The following is a 23,195-nucleotide window of genomic DNA, read 5'->3' as shown; positions in this document are numbered from 1 at the left end:
AACTTCACACACCCATAAAAAGTGCTTTCTGGACCGTTTTTCGAAATTCTTTCGATTTTTTGTCAATTACACATGTGTAAGAACTGTATGAATATACTTTTGTCCAATTTTATTATCATAATTTTTTTTTTTTTTTTTTTTTACATGCGCATAAGGAATATGTTTTGTCCAATTCCAATATGATTTCATAGGAAGTCAAAAGTCAAAAGTCAAAAATGTCAAAATTTTGTAAAAACTTCACACACCCTTAAAAAGTGCTTTCTGGACCGTTTTTGAAATTCTTTCAATTTTTTGTCAATTACACATGTGTAAGAACTGTATGAATATACTTTTGTCCAATTTTATTATCATATTTTTTTATATATTTTTTAAATTGTGCATAAGGATTTTTTTGTGGGCCAAATGACGTAAGAAATTTGACATGCTCAAAAATCCTGCAGAAATGCAAAATTGACTGGCCTGATGAACTCGGGATGGCCGGGCAGTGATAGTTGTTCCTTTCCATCACTCGTTGTGTTGACTTCATCATGTCCATTTTGTGATGTTTTTCACTATATAATCATATTGCAAGTGCACGTGCATTTGCAATATGTTTCAATGTGCATTTACCATATGAAATTTGACCTTGCTCAAAAATGCAAAATTGACTGGTCTGATGAACACAGGATGGCCGAGCAGTGATAGTTGTACATTTCCATCACTCGTTGTGTTGATTTCATCATCTCCGTTAGGTGATGTTTTTACACTATAGAATCATTTTGCAAATGCACGTGCATTGTTGTGCAACTGGTAACCCAAAAATAAAAATATGGTTGTAAATGCATTTACCGGTCATTCTGATATTAATGCTCGCTATGGGAACACAGGATGGCCGGGCAGTGATAGTTGTACATTTCCATCACTCGTTGTGTTGATTTCATCATGTCCATTAGGTGATGTTTTTACACTATAGAATCATATTGCAAGTGCGCGCGCATTTGCAATATGTTTCAATGTGCATTTACCATATGAAATTTGACATGCTCAAAAATGCAAAATTGACTGGTCTGATGGACACAGGATGGCCGAGCAGTGATAGTTGTACATTTCCATCACTCGTTGTGTTGATTTAATCATGTCCATTAGGTGATGTTTTTTCACTATAGAATCATATTGCAAGTGCACGCGCATTTGCAATATGTTTCAATGTGCATTTACCATATGAAATTTGACATGCTCAAAAATGCAAAATTGACTGGTCTGATGAACACAGGATGGCTGAGCAGTGACAGTTGTACATTTCCATCACCTGTTGTGTTGATTTCATCATGTCCATTTGTTTATGTTTTCTCACTTTTGCAAAGTCACTGTGCATTTGCAATATGGTTCAATGGGCAGGTACCATCACGAATTTGTCATGCTATAAAAATCCTGCAGGAATGTGAAATTGACTGGTCTGATGAACACAGGATGGCCGAGCAGTGATAGTTGTACATTTCCATCACTTGTTGTGTTGATTTCATCATGTCCATTAGGTGATGTTTTTCACTATAGAATCATATTGCAAATGCACGTGCATTGTTGTGCAACTGGTAACCCAAAAATTAAAATATGGTTGTAAATGCATTTACCGGGACTCCTATTATCCATGCCCGCTATGGGAGTACCCTACTACGGCCCTCTATCTATGGGGGCAGTCCTGAGTGCTTTATGGACTGTTTAAAATATTCTGATGGATACGCATGTTGTGCAACTGGTGATTGAAAATAGGCACCTGGTAACCCAAAAATGAAAATATGGTTGTGAATGCATTTACCGGTCATTCTGATATTAATGCCCGCTATGGGAACACAGGATGGCCGAGCAGTGATAGTTGTACATTTCCATCACTCGTTGTGTTGATTTCATCATGTCCATTAGGTGATGTTTTTACACTATAGAATCATATTGCAAGTGCGCGCGCATTTGCAATATGTTTCAATGTGCATTTACCATATGAAATTTGAAATGCTCAAAAATGCAAAATTGACTGGTCTGATGGACACAGGATGGCCGAGCAGTGATAGTTGTACATTTCCATCACTCGTTGTGTTGATTTCATCATGTCCATTAGGTGATGTTTTTCACTATAGAATCATATTGCAAGTGCACGCGCATTTGCAATATGTTTCAATGTGCATTTACCATATGAAATTTGACATGCTCAAAAATGCAAAATTGACTGGTCTGATGAACACAGGATGGCTGAGCAGTGATAGTTGTACATTTCCATCACCTGTTGTGTTGATTTCATCATGTCCATTTGTTTATGTTTTCTCACTTTTGCAAAGTCACTGTGCATTTGCAATATGGTTCAATGGGCAGGTACCATCACGAATTTGTCATGCTATAAAATCCTGCAGGAATGTGAAATTGACTGGTCTGATGAACACAGGATGGCCGAGCAGTGATAGTTGTACATTTCCATCACTTGTTGTGTTGATTTCATCATGTCCATTAGGTGATGTTTTTTCACTATAGAATCATATTGCAAATGCACGTGCATTGTTGTGCAACTGGTAACCCAAAAATTAAAATATGGTTGTAAATGCATTTACTGGACTCCTATTATCCATGCCCGCTATGGGAGTACCCTACTACGGCCCTCTATCTATGGGGGCAGTCCTGAGTGCTTTATGGACTGTTTAAAATATTCTGATGGATACGCATGTTGTGCAACTGGTGATTGAAAATAGGCACCTGGTAACCCAAAAATGAAAATATGGTTGTGAATGCAACCGGTCATTCTGATATTAATGCCCGCTATGGGAACACAGGATGGCCGAGCAGTCATAGTTGTACATTTCCATCACTCGTTGTGTTGATTTCATCATGTCCATTAGGTGATGTTTTTACACTATAGAATCATATTGCAAGTGCGCGCATTTGCAATATGTTTCAATGTGCATTTACCATATGAAATTTGACATGCTCAAAAATGCAAAATTGACTGGTCTGATGGACACAGGATGGCCGAGCAGTGATAGTTGTACATTTCCATCACTCGTTGTGTTGATTTCATCATGTCCATTAGGTGATGTTTTTACACTATAGAATCATATTGCAAGTGCGCGTGCATTTGCAATATGTTTCAATGTGCATTTACCATATGAAATTTGACATGCTCAAAAATGCAAAATTGACTGGTCTGATGGACACAGGATGGCCGAGCAGTGATAGTTGTACATTTCCATCACTCGTTGTGTTGATTTCATCATGTCCATTAGGTGATGTTTTTTCACTATAGAATCATATTGCAAGTGCGCGCGCATTTGCAATATGTTTCAATGTGCATTTACCATATGAAATTTGACATGCTCAAAAATGCAAAATTGACTGGTCTGATGGACACAGGATGGCCGAGCAGTGATAGTTGTACATTTCCATCACTCGTTGTGTTGATTTCATCATGTCCATTAGGTGATGTTTTTACACTATAGAATCATATTGCAAGTGCGCGCGCATTTGCAATATGTTTCAATGTGCATTTACCATATGAAATTTGACATGCTCAAAAATGCAAAATTGACTGGTCTGATGGACACAGGATGGCCGAGCAGTGATAGTTGTACATTTCCATCACTCGTTGTGTTGATTTCATCATGTCCATTAGGTGATGTTTTTCACTATAGAATCATATTGCAAGTGCGCGCATTTGCAATATGTTTCAATGTGCATTTACCATATGAAATTTGACATGCTCAAAAATGCAAAATTGACTGGTCTGATGGACACAGGATGGCCGAGCAGTGATAGTTGTACATTTCCATCACTCGTTGTGTTGATTTCATCATGTCCATTAGGTGATGTTTTTACACTATAGAATCATATTGCAAGTGCGCGCGCATTTGCAATATGTTTCAATGTGCATTTACCATATGAAATTTGACATGCTCAAAAATGCAAAATTGACTGGTCTGATGAACACAGGATGGCTGAGCAGTGATAGTTGTACATTTCCATCACTCGTTGTGTTGATTTCATCATGTCCATTTGTTTATGTTTTCTCACTTTTGCAAAGTCACTGTGCATTTGCAATATGGTTCAATGGGCAGGTACCATCACGAATTTGTCATGCTATAAAAAATCCTGCAGGAATGTGAAATTGACTGGCCCGATGAACTCGGGATAGCTGGGCAGTGATTCTGGTTCATCTCCATGGCTCGTTAGGGTTGATTTCAGAATGTCACTTTTGGTGATGGTCCCTCTCCGTTTAAACATATTGCTAATGTACAAAAGTCAACTAGCAAGTCAGTGTCCATCAGTCAATTAGATGTCATTTTGACACCAAACTGATACCAATTGACACCAAACCCACTTTTTCCAACTCATTTAGAAGCCAACTATCATATATGTCAGAGCAGGCCCATAATTCACAGCGCCTTTAGTTTAAAACATAATAAAAACGTAAAACACATAGTTACGTTCTAGCTGCGGGTCCAGGTCAGACATTATGTGAAGGCCTATGTGAGGCGACCCCGAATCCCGAGTTTCGGCTCGATAGGTCCTTCGGTGCCCGAGTAAAACCCTAATTGGTGCTGAAAATCCACTTTTTTCCATGCCTTGCTATGGGGTCCTTGAATGAGCTATCGGACCGAAACGTTGGGGTCCGTCTCTATGGGCCGAGCCGGTTCCAATGCACCTAGTCTTGTGTCTCTGAGACTTTTCTAAATGTCGCCATTTTCGTAATGGTCAAAATGAATTGAAATCATTGCAAATGTACGAGGCTATTTCTCGGTCCGAGAACCTTCTAGAGCCACCTAACTCACCACGCACTATCGACCCGAGGTCTAGAACAGGTTTCTAAAGTTTCGGAACTCTAGGTCTGACGGTTCTTTTTAGCTCGAACAAAGCTAACTATTGGAGGCACTGTCTGTCTCTACAACCCCCAATACGTCCCTCCTTCCAAGTTGTGTGTCTGTGTGATTTAGTTTTCCTTTGAAATTTTATGGGAAAAATGACTGATTTACAGTTCATGGGGGTTGCCTAATCACACATATGAAGTTTTGGACAGATCTGACTTTTTAACCCCTCGAAACAGCCCCTGAGACACCAATTAAGGCACTTCCGGTTGGCACAGGAAGCTATAAGTCAACACATATCCTCACTGGGCTATGCCTTTACAGAATCCTGAGTTTTAAGTCCTTACGTTAAGAATTGACTGATTTACACAGGGTTGAATGCACTATGTCTATCAAACTGCAGGCAGGTAATGGAAAACACTTTTAGGGTGATTTTAACCACTTCCGGTTGGTCCAGGAAGCCTAGAATCAACACAGGTAGACCTCATACTGGCCTGATGGACTGTCATCAAAGACAGGTTCATACGGCATTCATAACCCATATAGACTTCAGGTTGAATTTAGGGGTTCAGGCAATGTATTCCTATGGGGAGAGAAGTCAATGCAAACTCTTTGAAGTAAACACCTTCTTTTAACTATTAAGGGTTAATGCCACACGGTCAAGGTTAGGCTTGCACGGATCGGAAGGACCTTAGGAACATACCTGAGGTCGAATTGTGCTTCTCACCCTAACGGTTCTCTCACTGTCACCCAAAAGCAAATGACGTTGTGGGGCAGGCTTCATTTTGGGCCTACTTTTCTAATGGTCGCTGCGCTCAGACCGAGCGAGCTACGGTCAAGCGGGATATCTCGTTGAACTCGGCACGGCCTAGACATTATGTTTATGCCATTGCCTGCTCTCTGTGTCTTTGAGAACCGCACTTTTCACTCCATCCTTGCTGTGTGTGCGTGTGAGAGCTTTTCTTTGACATCTGTTGGGAGAAATGACTGATTTACAGTTCATGAGGGTTACCTAGTCACACATATGAAGTTTTGAAAAGATCTGACCTTTTAACCCTTGGAAACTGCCACTGTGACATCATTAAAGGCACTTCCGGTTGGCACAGGAAGCTATAAGTAAACCCATGTCTTGATTGACATAGAAACACAGAATCCTGAGTTTTAAGTCCTTACGTTAAGAATTGACTGATTTACACAGGGTTGAATGCACTATGTCTATCAAACTGCAGGCAGGTAATGGAAAAACACTTTTAGGGTGATTTTAACCACTTCCGGTTGGTCCAGGAAGCCTAGAATCAACACAGGTAGACCTCATACTGGCCTGATGGACTGTTACCAAAGACAGGTTCATACGGCATTCATAACCCATATAGACTTCAGGTTGAATTTAGGGGTAAAGGCAATGTATTCCTATGGGGAGAGAAATCAATGCAAACTATTTGAAGTAAACACCTTCTTTTAACTATTAAGGGTTAATGCCACACGGTCAACGTTAGGCTTGCACGGATCGGAAGGACCTTAGGAACGTACCTGAGGTCGAATTGTGCTTCTCACCCTAACGGTTCTCTCACTGTCACCCAAAAGCAAATGACGTTGTGGGGCAGGCTTCATTTTGGGCCTACTTTTCTAATGGTCGCTGCGCTCAGACCGAGCGAGCTACGGTCAAGCGGGATATCTCGTTGAACTCGGCACGGCCTAGACATTATGTTTATGCCATTGCCTGCTCTCTGTGTCTTTAAGAACCACACTTTTTCACTCCATCCTTGCTGTGTGTGCGTGTGAGAGCTTTTCTTTGACATCTGCTGGGAGAAATGACTGATTTACAGTTTAGGAGGGTTACCTGGTCACACATATGAAGTTTTGGAGAGATGTGACTTTTCTAACCCTTCAAAACAGACAGTGTGACCCAATTAAAGGCACTTCCGGTTGGCACAGGAAGCTATAAGTAAACACATGTCTTGATTGACATAGCCACTTACAGAATCCTGAGTTTTAAGTCTTTAAGTTAAGAATTGACTGATCTACACAGGGTTGAATGCACTATGTCTATCAAACTGCATGCAGTGTATGGATCAACACTGATAAGGTGATTTCAACCACTTCCGGTTGCTTCAGGAAGCTTATAATTGGCACAGGTAGACCTCATAGTGGTCTGATGGACTGTCATAGAAGACAGGTTCATAAGTCATTCATAACCCACATAGGCTTCAGGTTGAATTTAGGGGTGCAGGCAATGTATTCCTATGGGGAGAGAAGTCAATGCAAACTCTTTGAAGTAAACACCTTATTTTAACTATTAAGGGTTAATGCCACATGGTCAAGGTTAGGCTTGCACGGATCGGGAGGACCTCAGGAACGTACCTGAGGTCGAATTGTGCTTCTCACCCTAACGGTTCTCTCACTGTCACCCAAAAGCAAATGACATTGAGGGCCAGGCTTCCTTTTGCGCCTTCTTTTTTCAAGGTCGCTGCACTCAGAGCGAGCTACGGTCAAGCGGGGCGTCTCGTTGAACTCTGCACAGCCTGGAGACTATGGTGATGCCATTTTTTGTGTTGATTTCAGAATGCCATTTTGGTGATGGTCCCTCTCCGTTTAAACATATTGCTAATGTACAAAAGTCAACTAGCAAGTCAGTGTCCACCAGTCAATTAGATGTCATTCTGACACCAAACTGATACCAATTGACACCAAACCCACTTTTTCCAACTCATTTAGAAGCCAACTATCACATATGTCAGAGCAGGCCCATAATTCACAGCGCCATTAGTTTAAAACATAATAAAAACGTAAAACACATAGTTACGTTCTAGCTGCGGGTCCAGGTCAGACATTATGTGAAGGCCTATGTGAGGCGACCCCGAATCCCGAGTTTCGGCTCGATAGGTCCTTCGGTGCCCGAGTAAAACCCTAATTGGTGCTGAAAATCCATTTTTTCAATGCCTTGCTATGGGGTCCTTGAATGAGCTATCGGACCGAAACGTTGGGGTCCGTCTCTATGGCCCGAGCCGGTTTCAATGCACCTAGTCTTGTGTCTCTGAGACTTTTCTAAATGTCGCCATTTTCGTAATGGTCAAAATGAATTGAAGACATTGCAAATGTACGAGGCTATTTCTCGGTCCGAGAACCTTCTAGAGCCACCTAACTCACCACGCACTATCGACCCGAGGCCTAGAACAGGTTTCTAAAGTTTCGGAACTCTAGGTCTGACGGTTCTTTTAGCTCGAACAAAGCTAACTATTGGAGGCACTGTCTGTCTCTACAAACCCCAATACGTCCCTCCTTCCAAGTTGTGTGTCTGTGTGATTTAGTTTTCCTTTGAAATTTTATGGGAAAAATGACTGATTTACAGTTCATGGGGGTTGCCTAATCACACATATGAAGTTTTGGACAGATCTGACTTTTTTAACCCCTCGAAACAGCCCCTGAGACACCAATTAAGGCACTTCCGGTTGTCACAGGAAGCTATAAGTCAACACATATCCTCACTGGGCTATGCTTTTACAGAATCCTGAGTTTTAAGTCCTTACGTTAAGAATTGACTGATTTACACAGGGTTGAATGCACTATGTCTATCAAACTGCAGGCAGGTAATGGAAAAACACTTTTAGGGTGATTTTAACCACTTCCGGTTGGTCTAGGAAGCTTAGAATCAACACAGGTAGACCTCATACTGGCCTGATGGACTGTTACCAAAGACAGGTTCATACGGCATTCATAACCCATATAGACTTCAGGTTGAATTTAGGGGTAAAGGCAATGTATTCCTATGGGGAGAGAAATCAATGCAAACTTTTTGAAGTAAACACCATCTTTTAACTATTAAGGGTTAATGCCACACTGTCAACGTTAGGCTTGCACGGATCGGAAGGACCTTAGGAACATACCTGAGGTCGAATTGTGCTTCTCACCCTAACGGTTCTCTCACTGTCACCCAAAAGCAAATGACGTTGTGGGGCAGGCTTCATTTTGGGCCTACTTTTCTAATGGTCGCTGCGCTTAGACCGAGCGAGCTACGGTCAAGCGGGATATCTCGTTGAACTCGGCACGGCCTAGAGATTATTATGTTTATGCCATTGCCTGCTCTCTGTGTCTTTGAGAACCGCACTTTTCACTCCATCCTTGCTGTGTGTGCGTGTGAGAGATTTTCTTTGACATCTGTTGGGAGAAATGACTGATTTACAGTTCATGAGGGTTACCTAGTCACACATATGAAGTTTTGAAAAGATCTGACCTTTTAACCCACGGAAACTGCCACTGTGACACCATTAAAGGCACTTCCGGTTGGCACAGGAAGCTATAAATAAACTCATATCATGATTGGGGTATGCCTTTACAGAATCCTGAGTTTTAAGTCTTTACGTTAAGAACTGAGTTATTTACGGAGGGTTTAGTGAGTGTGTGTTATTTCAGAAAATCATAGAAAATCACAGAAATCTCGCAGAGCTCCGCAGCACACTTTAAAAAGATTCGTAAGAACAACCTGCAACTGGATCTGTAACCGTTGAAAAAAAAAAAACACCTATCCGTGAACATCACCAAGGTGTCGTTGTACGATTTCTCTTAAATGACGATAGATAAATGGCTGGTTCTTTTTTTATTGACACCGGAGGCTCCTTGACTTTGACGTGAAGTGGAAAAATAATTTCTCTATTTTCATTTTGGACCTTTAATCCCAGATAAATGGCCATAACTCAAAAACCGTTGAGGCCTAGACGCCATCTTGTTCGGGGCCAACTGCCCATTATGCCGCCCCTACGCTCACCGAGTTTCGGCTTCTAAATATTTTCAGTTTTCGAGATAAGGCCCCGTCGTGAATCGTGATGTTTTGTAGCAATAGCCATATGATTGCTTATGCCCTCTTGTGGGAATTTCCGGGACATGGGAAAAATGACATAAATCTTATTATTTTTGTAAAACGGAAACCGAATGTCCGACAACGTTCATTTGATGACTTCCTGGTAGGTCCGGCCCTGCCGCTCGGCCCGACGCCGTCCGCGAATTTTACAAACGATTTCGGACGTCTAGTAAGGGACCGTACATTTGCAATATGGACTTTCTCACTAACCATACAGGTACTGCCGAATTCTTCCCTTAAGGTATGAAAGGGGAAGTATAATTGTGTAACTTAAACTTGTTCCTTAAAGGAGGGAGACAACACCTGCTGCACATTCCTGGGCCCGGTGAATAGCGGTATTAAACTGAAGGAATGAATCCGACTCTTATCAGCTGTGAAAGCCAGGGCTTCCAGCGAGGGGCAGATTTCATTGAACTTGTCAGATGCGAATCCTTCAACTGAAGTTGCGAGTCTGTTGAACCTCATTTCCATCCTTTAGGGAACGGTAGTTATAGTCATAACTTTTCTTGACTGTGTCCAGTATGCTAATAATCTCAGGTATCAACACGGCCAATGTCCCAGCGTCCCTTGCTTTCCTTTTCTCCCCTCCCACCTGTTCTTCCTCCTGCCCCAGCCACTTCACCCCTCTCTCGTTCTCTTTCTTTCTCCTCAGATCCCTCTTATTGTGACTTCCTTTTCTTACCCCTCATCCCCTCATCTTGTCTTCTATTGTCCTCCACTCTTCGAACTCTCTAGTTTCCATAGAAACAGAAACAAGAGGACCCGATGCCACTTTCCCCTTTTCTTTACACTCGCCGTTTTCTTGTTTTCCCTTTTCTCCCTCCCTCGTTTTATTTTTTCGGAGGCCCCTTTCTTCTTTTGCAGGAGTTGTTAGCCCAACACATGCATCAGATCAGGAGATATTGTATCGTGGCCAAGACAGGCAAAGCTCCTTTCTGTCCCTGACATGTAATTAATGTTAATCCTTTCATCTCCTGCTTGTAGTGCAGACCCCTAGTCTTGCAGTTACAGGGATGGGAGAGAGAGAGAGAGAGAGAGAGAGAGAGAGAGAGAGAGAGAGAGAGAGAGAGAGAGGAGGAAAGAGTGAACAGACGAGCAGATGACCTGCATTTTTCAGTATGTTTTTACAAAAAGATAGATTTAGAGTTCAATAAACTTAGATTTTCTGCAAGGACATACAGAATACTACCCTACACAAAATAACCTTCACTCCAAACCTACAACCTGATTTCAGACAAAACAACGTGGAAGGATTCCTACTACCAAAGATTCTTATGTCCAAGAAAAACAGCAAGAGATCTGGCAAACAGACAACAGAAACCTGAAAACACCATCCAACCTGGAACCTGAAAACACCATCCACCCTGGAACCTGAAAACACCATCCAACCTGGAACCTGAAAACACCATCCAACCTGGAACCTGAAAACACCATCCACCCTGGAACCTGAAAACACCATCCACCCTGGAACCTGAAAACACCATCCAACCTGGAACCTGAAACCACCATCCAACCTGGAACCTGAAAACACCATCCAACCTGGAACCTGAAACCACCATCCAACCTGGAACCTGAAAACACCATCCAACCTGGAACCTGAAACCACCATCCAACCTGGAACCTGAAACCACCATCCAACCTGGAACCTGAAAACACCATCCAACCTGGAACCTGAAAACACCATCCAACCTGGAACCTGAAAACACCATCCAACCTGGAACCTGAAACCACCATCCAACCTGGAACCTGAAAACACCATCCAACCTGGAACCTGAAAACACCATCCAACCTGGAACCTGAAACCACCATCCAACCTGGAACCTGAAAACACCGTCCAACCTGGAACCTGAAAACACCGTCCAACCTGGAACCTAAAAACACCATCCAACCTGGAACCTGAAACCATCATCCAACCTGGAACCTGAAACCACCATCCAACCTGGAACCTGAAACCACCATTCAACCTGGAACCTGAAACCACCATCCAACCTGGAACCTGAAACCACCATCCAACCTGGAACCTGAAACCACCATCCAACCTGGAACCTGAAAACACCATCCAACCTGGAACCTGAAAACACCATCCAACCTGGACCCTGAAAACACCATCCAACCTGGAACCTGAAAACACCATCCAACCTGGAACCCGAAAACACCATCCAACCTGGAACCTGAAACCACCATCCAACCTGGAACCTGAAACCACCATCCAACCTGGAACCTGAAACCACCATCCACCCTGGAACCTGAAAACACCATCCAACGTGGAACCTGAAAACACCATCCAACCTGGAACCTGAAAACACCATCCAACCTGGAACCTGAAAACACCATCCAACCTGGAACCTGAAACCACCATCCAACCTGGAACCTGAAAACACCATCCAACCTGGAACCTGAAAACACCATCCAACCTGGAACCTGAAAACACCATCCAACCTGGAACCTGAAACCACCATCCACCCTGGAACCTGAAAACACCATCCAACGTGGAACCTGAAAACACCATCCAACCTGGAACCTGAAAACACCATCCAACCTGGAACCTGAAAACACCATCCAACCTGGAACCTGAAAACACCATCCAACCTGGAACCTGAAACCACCATCCAACCTGGAACCTAAAAACAACATTCAACCTGGAACCTGAAACCACCATTCAATCTGGAACCTGAAAACACCATCCAACCTGGAACTGAGAGAGTAATATTTAGTTTGAAGGTATTTTTAGAGCCAAGAAAAAAAATACATTACAATCATATGTTTTACTTTATAAGCACTGAATGTTAAGTTAATGCTACCAAGCTTGCTAGGACAGAACAAATCTGACTGCAACTTCAATTAGCACTGAGGTGTCAAAGCCCTTGAGCCCAACAATGGCAGGAGAGTGTCACACCCTACCCCACCCAAATGCAGAGGCCTTTGAAGCCCCAGAGGTCATTACAATACAGTACCACCTGGATGTAAAAAATGAGAAGGCACAAAAAGAGTACAAAATAAGCTTCTTATGGAAAATCAAGAGACACTTTTTGCTGACTATTATAAAAATGGGAACACAAGCAACTTAAATCTTCCACACAGACCATCCCCTGGCATGGCACAGTGCTATATTAACACACTACCCCTCTGTCAAACGATAGGTGGAAAGTCAGGATAGTAGACAATGAGGACACTGAATCAGCCAATGTCAACATGTACAAGTCTGGAACAATAATGGTGCAGGGCAGCCCCAAATAGTTTCAGCTTGACTTTCACATAATCATATGAGAAACCTCAGCAGGATAAGCACCCAGCTGGAGGTAAGTCAGGTGGAGCTGGAACAGCAGGTGAACACACTTCAGTGTTCACAATTGTAGAGTTCAACAACACCCCCTCAACCAGACCTGGAGAGCTGGAGGTGGAGAGAGACATATCTGCACTCTGGACTGTGGTGAGACAACATCAACAGGAGAAAGAGCACTATAGGAGAAGGTGAGAATGATGACGTGTGACAGAGAACATTCTATTAGAGAGCTGGCCACCCCAGACCCTGAACATCACAGCAGCACAGACAAATGAAGAACCCCAAGCCCACCCGTCTGAGCACCCCCTTTGTCAGCCACCCTGATAGCCCTCCTGACAACCCCCCCCCCTGAGTCTACACCTTCACTATTGTGATTCACTAAAACAATACAGAACTACACTACAGAAAAATAATTAACAGCATGTCAGAAATCAGCTCAAAGTAACTGAAGAATCCATAGCCTCAAATCACTTTTGGGAAAATTAGAAAACACTAAACAAACAACAACACGAAGAGTTATCTATCCAAAATAGAGATGTATGGGTAAATCACTTTTCCAAACTTTTTGTCCATATAACAAAGAACAAACAGCAAAAACATATACATGATCAAATACAAATCTTAGAATCAAATATTAAAGACCTCCAGAACCCACTGGTTTCTCCAAATACATTGAATGAACTACAGGACAAAATAAAAACCCTCCAACCCAAAAAGGCCTGTGGTGTTGTTGGTATCCTCAATGAAATGATAAAATATACAGATAACAAATAAAAATGTACTATACTTTTTAATTTTTATTATTTTTTTATTTCACCTTTATTTAACCATGTAAGCAAGTTGAGAACCAGTTGTCATTTACAACTGCGACCTGGCCAAGATAAAGCACAGCAGTGTGACACAGACAAAAACACTCTAAGTTACACATGGAGTTAACAATAAACAAGCCAGTAACACAATAAATAAATAAATGACAGTAGAAAAAAAGAAAGACTATATATGTGTAAGGCAATAAATAGGCCATAGGAGCGAATAGTTACAATTTAGCAGATTAACACTGGAGTGATAAATGTATCCGCTATGGGTCGGCGGTCAAACAGCACTGTCTTTTATCGATGGGGGTTATGATATCGTTTAAGACCTTGAGCGTGGCTGAGGTGCACCCATGACCGGCTCGGAAGCCGGATTGCACAGCGGAGAAGGAATGGTGGTCAAAATTATCAGTAATCTGTTCATTAACTTTGCTTTTGAAGACCTTAGATAGGCAGGGCAGGATGGATATAGGTCTGTAACAGATTGGGTCTAGGGTGTCACCCCGTTTGAAGAGGGGGATGAACATGGCAGCTTTCCAATCTTTAGGGATCTCGGACGATACAAAAGAGGTTGAACAGGCTGGTAATAGGGGTTGCAACAATGGCGGTGGATAGTTTTAGAAAGAGAGGGTTCAGATTGTCTAGCCCAGCTGATTTGTACGAGTCCAGGTTTTGAAGCTCTTTCAGAATATCTGTTGCCTGGATTTGGGTAAAGGAGAACCTGGAGAGGCTTGGGCGAGAAGCTGCGGGGGAGGCGGAGCTGTTGGCCAGCTGTTGGCCAGAGTAGCCAGGAAGAAGCCATGGCCAGCCGTTGAGAAATGCTTATTGAAATGTTCAATTTTCATGGATTTATCAGTGGTGACCGTGTTACCTAGCCTCAGTGCAGTGGCAGCTGGGAGGAGGTGCTCTTGTTCTCCATGGACTTTACAGTGTCCCAAAACTTTTTGGAGTTAGAGCTACAGGATGCGAATTTCTGCTTGAAAAAGCTAGCTTTTGCTTAACTGACTGCGTGTATTGGTTCCTGACATCCCTGAACAGTTGCATATTGTGGGAACTATTCAATGCTATTGCAAAACGCCACAGGATGTTTTTGTGCTGGTCGAGGGCAGTCAGGTCTGGAGTGAACCAAGGGCTATATCTGTTCTTAGTTCTGCATTTTTTGGAGCATGCTTATTTAAAATGGTGAGGAAATTACTTTTAAAGAATGACCAGGCATCCTCGACTGACGGGATGAGGTCAATATCCTTCCAGGATACCCGGGCCAGGTCGATTAGAAAGGCCTGCTCACAAAAGTGTTTTAGGGAGCATTTGACAGTGATGAGGGGTGGTTATTTGACCGCCGACCCATAGCGGATACAGGCAATGAGGCAGTGATCGCTGAGATCCTGATTGAAAACAGCGGATGTGTATTTGGAGGGCAAATTGGTCAGGATAATGTCTATGAGGGTGCCCATGTTTACGGATTTAGGATTGTTCCTGGTGGGTTCCTTGATGATTTGTGTTAGATTGAGGGCATCTAGCTTAGATTGTAGGACTGCCGGGGTGTTAAGCGTATCCCAGTTTAGGTCACCTAACAGAATGAACTCTGAAGCTAGATGGGGGCGATCAATTCACAAATGGTGTCCAGGGCACAGCTGGGAGCTGACGGGGGTCGGTAGCAGGCGGCAACAGTGAGAGACTTATTTCTGGAGAGGTTAATTTTTAATATTAGAAGTTAAAACTGTTCTTAGACTCTTTAACATCATCCTTAGCTCTGGCATCTTCTCCAATATTTGGAACCAAGGACTGGTCACCCAATTCACAAAAGTGGAGACAATTTGATCCCAATAACTTCCGTGGAATATGCGTCAACAGTAACCTTGGGAAAATCCTCTGCATTATCATTAACAGCAGACTTGTACATTTCCTCAATGAAAACAATGTACTGAGCAAATGTAAAATTGGCTTTTTACCAAATTACCGTACGACAGACCATATATATTCACCCTGTACACACTAATAAAAAAAAACAAAAAAAAAACAAAGGCAAAGTCTTCTCGTGCTTTGTTGATTTCAAACAAATTTGATCGGAGGATCTGCAATAGAAATTGATGGAAAGTGGTGTTGGGGGAAAAACATACAACATTATAAAATCCATGTACACAAACAACAAGTGTGTTGTTTTTTTTAAACACTCTTTTCTTTGCACAGGGGCTGAGACAGGGATGCAGCTTAAGCCCCACTCTATTCAATATGTAAATCAACAAATTGGAGAGGGCACTAGAACAGTCTGCAGCACCTGGCCTCACCCTACTAGAATCTAAAGTCAAATGTTTACTGTTTGCTGATGATCTGGTGCTTCTGTCACCAACCAAGGATGGTCTACAGCAGCACATAGATCTTCTGCACATATTCTGACAGACCTGGGCCCCGACAGACCTGGGCCCTGACAGACCTGGGCCCCGACAGACCTGGGCCCCGACAGACCTGGGCCCCGACAGACCTGGGCCCCGACAGACCTGGGCCCCGACAGACCTGGGCCCCGACAGACCTGGGCCCCGACAGACCTGGGCCCCGACAGACCTGGGCCCCGACAGACCTGGGCCCCGACAGACCTGGGCCCTGACAGACCTGGGCCCTGACAGACCTGGGCCCTGACAGAACATCTCAGTAAGACAAAAATAATGGTTTTCCAAAAAAGGTCAGTTGCCAGGACAACAAATACAAATTCCATCTAGACACTGTTGCCACAGGTAACTTCCACAAAGCTATGAACTATCTGAGAGACAAGGCAAGAAGGGCCCTCTTTGACATCAAAAAGAACACGCAATACGACATACCAATTAGGATCAGGCTAAATATACTTGGTTGGGTTATGGTTCACAAAATGGGACAAAAACCACATTGAGACTCTGTGTACAACGTAAAACACCAAATGATGCATGCCGAGCATAATTCGGACAATGGCAAAATCCAGAAAGGACCTTAAAGGAAGCGATTCCCAAACCGTCCATAACAAAGCCATCACCTACAGAGAGATGAACCTGGAGAAGAGTCCCCTAAAGCAAGCTGGTCCTGTGGCTCTGTTCACAAACACAAACACACCCCACAAAGCCATCACCTACAGAGAGATGAACCTGGAGAAGAGTCCCCTAAAGCAAGCTGGTCCTGGGGCTCTGTTCACAAACACAAACAGACCCACAGAGCCCCAGGAGAGCAACACAACAGACCAAACCAAATCATGAGAAAACAAAAAGATAATTTCTTAACACATTGGAAAGAATTAACAAAAAAACAGAGCAAACTAGAATGCTATTTGGCCCTACACAGAGAGTACACAGCAGCAGAATACCTGACCACTGTGACTGACCCAAAATTAAGGGACGTTTGACTATGTACAGACTCAGTGAGCATAGCCTTTCTATTGAGAAAGGCCGCCGTAGGCAGACATGGCTCTCAAGAGAAGACGGGCTATGTGCTCACTGCCCACAAAATCAGGTGGAAACTGAGCTGCACTTCCTAACCTCCTGCCCAATGTATGACCCTTATTAGAGAGACATATTTCCCTCAGATTACACAGACCAACAAAGAATTTGATTACAAATCCAATTTTGAAAAACTCCCATATCTACTGGGTGAAATTCCACAGTGTGCCATCACAGCAGCAAGATTTGTGACCTGTTGCCACGAGAAAAGGTCAACCAGTGAAGAACAAACACCATTGAAAATACAACCCATATTTATGATTATTTATTTTCCCTTGTGTACATTAACCATCGTTACAACCCATGTTTATATTCCTTTTTATACTTTAACTATTTGCACATCATTACAACACTATATATACATAATATGACATTTGAAAAGTCTTTATGATTTTGGAATGTCGATGAGTGTAATGTTTACTGTTCATTTTTATTGTTTATTTCACTTATATTATCTACTTCAATTGATTTGGCAATGTTAACATGTATTTTTCGTGCCAATAAAGCCCTTTAAATTTAATTGAAATGATTTTGGTTTATCTGGACATCTGGTACATCTGATAAAATCACATATTTTTTTAGTAAAACAGGTTGAATCTGCAGAGCTACACACACACACACACACACACACACACACACACACACACACACACACACACACACACACACACACACACACACACACACACACACACACACACACACACACACACAGACACACACAGACACACAGACCCACAGACCCACACACACAGACCCACACACACAGACCCACACACACAGACCCACACACACAGACACACAGTGCATAATTGTGTGGCTGTGAGATGACATCTGTATTCACAACATGTTGCCTGGCTGCTGTAGACGTAGAGTTAATTAAGTACCTAGAAGGCAGGAAAGCCAATCCCCCACATCTTCATTAAGTTAATAACCCCCACCCCCCACCCCCACCCCCACCCACCCACCCACACACACAAACACACACACGTAAGAAGGTCTGGAAGCAAATCCTCCCATTATACCGTCATTAAATATAATCAATAGACAATAAATAATCACCTTCAGCCTGTGTTCACTTGTTAAGCAATAAAACACAGGCATTACAATCTTCCATCATCAAAATGGCTTCTGTTATAAACAGTATGACGTTTCAACTGGTTAACTCTTCCATGCACTAGAGGAGAGGAGGACTGGAGGGGAGAGGAGAGGAGAGGAGAGGAGAGAAAGAGAAAGAGAAGGCAGGAAAGCCACTAGTGCACTTACGTTATACCCATAGGGCTCTGGTTAAGAGAAAGAGAAAGAGAAAGAGAAAGAGAAAGGGAGAAAGGGAGAGAGAGAGAGAGAGAGAGAGAGAGAGAGAGAGAGAGAGAGAGAGAGAGAGAGAGAGGAGTACCCAAACTCTAACTCACAGATGCCGTTGGGAATTTAAACCGGTTTGCAACGTTGCGGTGATGTTGTTTTTTCAACATTGTCAACGTTCCGTGCTGTTGCAGCTGAAGTTCTTTTTCCTAAATTTGTTTTTACAAACTGAAGTATAGCCAGAAGGAATTGTTTGGGGAAAACGTACATCTGGGTCCCATATCATCCGCCCAATCTGCATGCCTTCAGCTGACCAGGGTTGTTGTCCCAAATGGTACCCTAGTGCACTAGTTTTGACCAGAGCCCTATGGGTAACGTAAGTGCACTAGTTTTGACCAGAGCCCTATGGGTAACGTAGTGCACTAGTTTTGACCAGAGCCCTATGGGTAACGTAGTGCACTAGTTTTGACCAGAGCCCTATGGGTAACGTAGTGCACTAGTTTTGACCAGAGCCCTATGGGTAACGTAGTGCACTAGTTTTGACCAGAGCCCTATGGGTAACGTAAGTGCACTAGTTTTGACCAGAGCCCTATGGGTAACGTAAGTGCACTAGTTTTGACCAGAGCCCTATGGGTAACGTAGTGCACTAGTTTTGACCAGAGCCCTATGGGTAACGTAGTGCACTAGTTTTGACCAGAGCCCTATGGGTAACGTAGTGCACTAGTTTTGACCAGAGCCCTATGGGTAAGGTAGTGCACTAGTTTTGACCAGAGCCCTATGGGTAACGTAGTGCACTAGTTTTGACCAGAGCCCTATGGGTAACGTAAGTGCACTAGTTTTGACCAGAGCCCTATGGGTAACGTAGTGCACTAGTTTTGACCAGAGCCCTATGGGTAACGTAAGTGCACTAGTTTTGACCAGAGCCCTAATGGGTAACGTAGTGCACTAGTTTTGACCAGAGCCCTATGGGTAAGGTTGTGCACTAGTTTTGACCAGAGCCCTATGGGTAACGTAGTGCACTAGTTTTGACCAGAGCCCTATGGGTAACGTAGTGCACTAGTTTTGACCAGAGCCCTATGGGTAACGTAGTGCACTAGTTTTGACCAGAGCCCTATGGGTAACGTAGTGCACTAGTTTTGACCAGAGCCCTATGGGTAAGGTAGTGCACTAGTTTTGACCAGAGCCCTATGGGTAACGTAGTGCACTAGTTTTGACCAGAGCCCTATGGGTAACGTAGTGCACTAGTTTTGACCAGAGCCCTATGGGTAACGTAGTGCACTAGTTTTGACCAGAGCCCTATGGGTAACGTAGTGCACTAGTTTTGACCAGAGCCCAGAGCCCTAGTTTTGACCAGGTAACGTAGTGCACTAGTTTTGACCAGAGCCCTATGGGTAACGTAGTGCACTAGTTTTGACCAGAGCCCTATGGGTAACGTAGTGCACTAGTTTTGACCAGAGCCCTATGGGTAACGTAGTGCACTAGTTTTGACCAGAGCCCTATGGGTAACGTAGTGCACTAGTTTTGACCAGAGCCCTATGGGTAACGTAGTGCACTAGTTTTGACCAGAGCCCAATGGGTAACGTAGTGCACTAGTTTTGACCAGAGCCCTATGGGTAACGTAAGTGCAATAGTTTTGACCAGAGCCCTATGGGTAACGTAAGTGCACTAGTTTTGACCAGAGCCCTATGGGTAACGTAGTGCACTAGTTTTGACCAGAGCCCTATGGGTAAGGTAGTGCACTAGTTTTGACCAGAGCCCTATGGGTAACGTAGTGCACTAGTTTTGACCAGAGCCCTATAGGTAACGTAGTGCACTAGTTTTTACCAGAGCCTTATGGGTAACGTAGTGCACTAGTTTTGACCAGAGCCCTATGGGTAACGTAGTGCACTAGTTTTGACCAGAGCCCTATGGGTAACGTAGTGCACTAGTTTTGACCAGAGCCCTATGGGTAACGTAGTGCACTAGTTTTGACCAGAGCCCTATGGGTAAGGTAGTGCACTAGTTTTGACCAGAGCCCTATGGGTAACGTAGTGCACTAGTTTTGACCAGAGCCCTATGGGTAACGTAAGTGCACTAGTTTTGACCAGAGCCCTATGGGTAACGTAGTGCACTAGTTTTGACCAGAGCCCTATGGGTAACGTAGTGCACTAGTTTTGACCAGAGCCCTATGGGTAACATAGTGCACTAGTTTAGACCAGAGCCCTATGGGTAACGTAGTGCACTAGTTTTGACCAGAGCCCTATGGGTAACGTAGTGCACCAGTTTTGACCAGAGCCCTATGGGTAACGTAGTGCACTAGTTTTGACCAGAGCCCTATGGGTAAGGTAGTGCACTAGTTTTGACCAGAGCCCTATGGGTAAGGTAGTGCACTAGTTTTGACCAGAGCCCTATGGGTAACGTAGTGCACTAGTTTTGACCAGAGCCCTATGGGTAAGGTAGTGCACTAGTTTTGACCAGAGCCCTATGGGTAACGTAGTGCACTAGTTTTGACCAGAGACCTATGGGTAAGGTAGTGCACTAGTTTTGACCAGAGCCCTATGGGTAACGTAGTGCACTAGTTTTGACCAGAGACCTATGGGTATGGTAGTGCACTAGTTTTGACCAGAGCCCTATGGGTAACGTAGTGCACTAGTTTTGACCAGAGACCTATGGGTAAGGTAGTGCACTAGTTTTGACCAGAGCCCTATGGGTAACGTAGTGCACTAGTTTTGACCAGAGCCCTATGGGTAAGGTAGTGCACTAGTTTAGACCAGAGGCCTATGGGTAACGTAAGTGCACTAGTTTTGACCAGAGCCCTATGGGTAACGTAGTGCACTAGTTTTGACCAGAGCCCTATGGGTAACGTAGTGCACTAGTTTTGACCAGAGCCCTATGGGTAACGTAGTGCACTAGTTTTGACCAGAGCCCTATGGGTAACGTAGTGCACTAGTTTTGACCAGAGCCCTATGGGTAACGTAGTGCACTAGTTTTGACCAGAGCCCTATGGGTAAGGTAGTGCACTAGTTTTGACCAGAGCCCTATGGGTAACGTAGTGCACTAGTTTTGACCAGAGACCTATGGGTAACGTAGTGCACTAGTTTAGACCAGAGCCCTATGGGTAACGTAGTGCACTAGTTTAGACCAGAGCCCTAATGGGTAACGTAGTGCACTAGTTTTGACCAGAGCCCTATGGGTAACGTAAGTGCACTAGTTTTGACCAGAGCCCTATGGGTAACGTAGTGCACTAGTTTTGACCAGAGCCCTATGGGTAACGTAGTGCACTAGTTTTGACCAGAGCCCTATGGGTAACGTAGTGCACTAGTTTTGACCAGAGCCCTATGGGTAACGTAGTGCACTAGTTTTGACCAGACACTTCGACTCAGATGATTCAATCCCAGTGCACTATTTTTTTTCATTCTGTTTAAGCTTCGATCACGTGGATATTCTTATATAAATATATTCTATTATATATCTTTATTATAATATTATTCTGCCTCAGACAATAACAGTGAACACGTTTTTCATCGGTGATGTTGTTCCACTGGGACCATTAAAACCTAATCAGAAACCCTGGACTAATGGCAGCATTCGCACAAAACTGAAAGTGCTAACCACAGTGCTAAACCCTGGACTAATGGCAGCATTCGCACAAAACTGAAAGTGCTAACCACAGTGCTAAACCCTGGACTAATGGCAGCAATGGCTAACCACAGTGCTAAACCCTGGACTAATGGCAGCATTCGCACAAAACTGAAAGTGCTAACCACAGTGCTAAACCCTGGACTAATGGCAGCATTCGCACAAAACTGAAAGTGCTAACCACAGTGCTAAACCCTGGACTAATGGCAGCATTCGCACAAAACTGAAAGTGCTAACCACAGTGCTAAACCCTGGACTAATGGCAGCATTCGCACAAAACTGAAAGTGCTAACCACAGTGCTAAACCCTGGACTAATGGCAGCATTCGCACAAAACTGAAAGTGCTAACCACAGTGCTAAACCCTGGACTAATGGCAGCATTCGCACAAAACTGAAAGTGCTAACCACAGTGCTAAACCCTGGACTAATGGCAGCATTCGCACAAAACTGAAAGTGCTAACCACAGTGCTAAACCCTGGACCAATGGCAGCATTCGCACAAAACTGAAAATCAAATCAAATCAAATCAAATCAAATGTTATTTGTCACATACACATGGTTAGCAGATGTTAAATGCGAGTGTAGCGAAATGCTTGTGCTTCTAGTTCCGACAATGCAGTGATAACCAACAAGTAATCTAACTAACAATTCCAAAACTACTGTCTTATACACAGTGTAAGGGGATAAGGAATATGTACATAAGGATATATGAATGAGTGATGGTACAGAGCAGCATACAGTAGATGGTATCGAGTACAGTATATACATATGAGATGAGTGTGTAGACAAAGTAAACAAAGTGGCATAGTTAAAGTGGCTAGTGATACATGTGTTACATAAGGATGCAGTCGATGATGTAGAGTACAGTATATACATATGCATATGAGATGAATAATGTAGGGTAAGTAACATTATATAAGGTAGCATTGTTTAAAGTGGCTAGTGATATATTTACATAATTCCCATCAATTCCCATTATTAAAATGGCTGGAGTTGGGTCAGTGTCAATGACAGTGTGTTGGCAGCAGCCACTCACTGTTAG

This window comes from Oncorhynchus keta, chromosome 24 (assembly GCF_023373465.1).
Source record: "Oncorhynchus keta strain PuntledgeMale-10-30-2019 chromosome 24, Oket_V2, whole genome shotgun sequence".
In the NCBI taxonomy this organism is placed as follows: Eukaryota; Metazoa; Chordata; class Actinopteri; order Salmoniformes; family Salmonidae; genus Oncorhynchus; species Oncorhynchus keta.
Note: the sequence above shows the minus strand (reverse complement) of the source record.